Here is a 4,002-nt window from a genome sequence, read left to right as displayed (position 1 = left end):
AAACCCGTGCAGAAGCTCAGGAACTCATTGAAATGGTTGCAAATAACCAGTTCATGTACACCTCTGAGAGGAATCCTGTGAACAATGGGACGCCTCAGAAGAAGGGAGTTCTTGAAATTGATACTCTGAATGCCATATTGGTTCAGAACAAAATATTGACTCAGCAAGTCAATATGATTTCTCAGAGTCTAAATGGATTGCAAGCTACATCCAACAGTACTAAAGAAGCATCTTCTGAATAGGAAGCTTATGATCCTGAGAACCCTGCAATGGCAGAGGTGAATTACATGGGATAACCCTATGGAAACACCTATAAACCTTCATGGAGAAATCATCCAAATTTCTCATGGAATGACCAAAAGAAGTCTCAACAAGGCTTCAATAATAATGGTGGAAGAAATAGGTTTAGCAATAGCAAGCCTTTTCCATCATCTTCTCAACAACAGACAGAGAATTTTGAACAGAGCCATTCTGACCTGGCAACCAAAGTTTCTAATCTATCCAAGATCACACTAAGTTTCATGAATGAAACAAGGTCCTCCATTAGAAATTTAGAGGCACAGGTGGGTCAGCTGAGTAAGAAGATTACTGAAACTTCTCCCAGTACTCTCCCAAGCAATACAGAAGAAAACCCCAAGAGAGAGTGCAAGGCCATAACAATGACCAACATGGCTGAACTTGGAGAGAGTGAGGAGGACGTGAATCCCAATGAGAAAAGCGTCATGGGACGTCCCCTGGACAGAAAGGAGTTCCCCTTTGAGGAACCAAAGAAATCTGAGGCTCATACAGAGACCCTAGAGATTCCATTGAACCTCCTTCTGCCATTCATGAGCTCTGATGACTATTCTTCCTCTGAATAGGATGAAAATGTCACTGAAGAGCAGGTTGCTAAGTATCTAGGAGCATTGATGAAGTTGAATGCCAGTTTATTTGGTAATGAGACTTGGGAGGATGAACCCCCCTTGTTCACCAACGAACTGAATGCATTAATGAGGCAGACATTACCTCAGAAGAAACCGGATCCCGGAAAATTCTTCATACCTTGTACCATAGGCACCATGACCTTTGAGAAGGCTCTGTGTGACCTGGGGTCAGGGATAAACCTCATGCCACTCTCTGTAATGGAGAAACTGAAAATCTTTGAGGTACAAGCTGCAAGAATCTCACTAGAGATGGCAGACTGATAAACCACTATTTTATGGTTTATAATGTGTTTAATTGTGTGGTTTTATCATGATCTTTACCCACTTATTCATATAATCAGCATGCATTTATATTTCCTTCCTAAAATTATTACATGATTGAAAACTTGCTTCCTAGAGACTTTTAATTATGTATTTTAATTCTCCCTTATTCCATTCGATGCCGTGATCTATGTGTTAAGTGTTTCAGGCTTTACAGGGCATGAATGAATTGGAGATTGGAAAGGAAGCTTGCAAAAATGGAAGGAACACAAGAAATTGAGGAGATGACCAGCGAGAAGTGACGCAGCCGCATGGCTCACGCGACCGCGCGAAAGAGAGGAAATCGCAGTGACGCGGCCGCATGGCTCACGCAACCGCGCGGATTGGAATAGCACAAGTGACGCGGAGGCGTGGACGACGCGCTCGCGTGGAAGGGCAAAACGCCGAATGACGCGGCCGCATGAATGACGCGATCGCGTGACGTGCGAGATCTGCATAATCTGCAGAATTCGCAGGGGGCAATTTTGGGCCCTGCTTTGACCCAGTTCTCGGCCCAGAAAAGCAGACTAGAGCCAGAGAACATGCAGAAACCAAAACAACATTCATTCTACACATTTTAGTTTTTAGATCTAGTTTTACTCCTCCTCTAGGTTTTTTTCTCTCTCTACACATTCATAGTTCATAGGATTTTATTTTCTATTGCTCTTTGCATTGGGATATTGAGAAAAGTTATTACCTCATCAAGACTTCGTCATTTTAGTTCATTTTCTTTACATGGCTTTACTCTTCCATGCCCTTTAATTTACTCAATTTTACTATTGGATTATTTTAGAATTTATTAATACAAGAGTTACCTTTATTTTCAATTGATTCCTTCGAGTTTTATTTATCATGTCTTTCTTTAATTCCCTTTCCCATGTTATGAGTTCTACATTCACAATGAGCGAGTAGTTCCCTAACTTGATGGGGAGTTGATTGAAAGGAACCCTTGAGTTGGGGTGCTTAAAGGAAAAATTGTAATTGGGTTTATTGTTGGGATGCTCTCTAGTCACTGACATTAATCCTTTTTAATTGAGCGGATTGGAACTTGTGAATAGAAACATCATTCCAACTTGTTTGACCTTCCCTTACCTAGTAAGGGATAACTAAACAGAATAACCTTCAATTATCAATTAATCCTGAGAGTACTACAACAAGAATAGGGCTTCCAACTAATCTACTCCCAGTCAAGACTTTTATTTAAATTACTTAATTTCTCCAATTTAATTTCCTGTTTATTCAACTCAAACTCTTTTTGAAAATATCTAATTAATAAAATAGCACACCTTTCTGCAACTCGTTGGGAGACGACCTAGGATTTATACTCCCAGTATTTTGATTTTAATTTTTGTGACACCCTTCTAAATTGATAAGCGGATTTCTGGTTGGTTAAGAACTATACTTGCAATGCATATTTTATAACAATTCTTGACTCGCCAATTTCCGTCACGTCAATTTTTGGCGCCGTTGCCGGGGAGTTGCAATAGAGTGCTAAGTTATTGATTGGAATTTATTTATTTGAATTTTATTTTATCTTGCTACTATGAGCTTCTTGTTTCTTTCGTTAGATGGCGCATTCACTTCCTCATCCAAGCTTGCTAGTATTCGATCCTGAGATTGAAAGAACTATTTCATGAATAAGGCAAGCTCGGCATAGGTTAGTCTTCTCAGAGGGCGGATTTGAAACGTCATTTGAGGAAGAAACCAGCCCCCGTTCTACTGATTCGGTTGATTTACATGTAGGTGACATGGCAGCACCTAGGAGAGTTACTATCCAGGAGGCTGGAGCCCCTAATTTTACAATGCAACCGTTTCAAGCGCATCATCCAGCGGTGGCTACAGACTTTGAAATAAAGAATACACTGCTCAATTCGATGCCCAAGTTTCATGGCTTACCTGCTCAAGAGCCTATCAGGCACCTGAGAGATTTTCAAGTAGCATGTTCTACTGTCAGGCGTGATGGTGCAGATGAAACTTCAATCTTGTTGAAAGCTTTCCCATTTTTTCTTGAGGGAAAGGTAAGAGAGTGGTACTACACTCAACCCGCAACAACTGTATCCGACTGGGATACACTTAGAAGAGAATTTTTGGAAAAGTTCTTTCCAGCTGAAGTTACTGATAAACTGAGGAAAGACATTTCCATGATTATTCAAGACGAATTTGAGACTCTCTATGAGTACTGGGAGCGCTTCAATAATCTTCTGGAAGCATGCCCCCACCATATGATTGACAAGATAGTGTTACTCGGTTACGTCACACAGGGCATGAGGCCTCAAGATAAGACCACATTGGAAAGTGCTAGTAATGGGTCTATGAAAAAGTACAAGACCACTGATGAGGCATGGCAATTGATCAGCGACTTAGCTGAATCTACTTAGAATCACAGGCAGAAACAAGGCCGTTCAAAAGCCATTACAGAAGTATCCTCTAGCAGAGAGACTGCTGCTTTAACTCAGAGTATCTATGAAATGACCAACTTGCTGAAGTAGATGCAATTGAATCAACAACAAGTTCAGCAAGCTCAACCTTCTCCACCACAGCAAAACTAACAGTTAGTCCCACAGAGAGTTTGTGGAGTCTGTGCTGATTATAGCCATTATACCGATGAATGTCCACAGCTCCAGCAGGAAGACAACACCGTGGCAGCCACTCATAATTTCTATGACCGCCCTAACCAAGGGTACAATCAAGGTGGCAATTACAGCCATGGATGGCAGGACAATTCTAACCAGAATTGGAGGGACAACAACAATAGAGGAAGCAGAAACAATCAGGGAAA

The 4,002-nt window shown here is 41.1% G+C and overlaps 1 non-coding gene across 1 annotated transcript; it reads right to left on the bottom strand.

The window, feature by feature from the left end:
- Positions 1-3,343: 3,343 nt before the first annotated feature.
- On the bottom strand, positions 3,344-3,451 carry LOC112788359 (small nucleolar RNA R71). The gene has a single exon (XR_003195726.1). It is a non-coding gene; the product is annotated as a small nucleolar RNA R71 (small nucleolar RNA).
- Between the last annotated feature and the right edge of the window lie 551 nt (positions 3,452-4,002).

This window comes from Arachis hypogaea, chromosome 20 (assembly GCF_003086295.3).
Source record: "Arachis hypogaea cultivar Tifrunner chromosome 20, arahy.Tifrunner.gnm2.J5K5, whole genome shotgun sequence".
NCBI lineage: Eukaryota > Viridiplantae > Streptophyta > Magnoliopsida > Fabales > Fabaceae > Arachis > Arachis hypogaea.
Note: the sequence above shows the minus strand (reverse complement) of the source record. Positions and strands in the feature narration are given on the sequence as shown.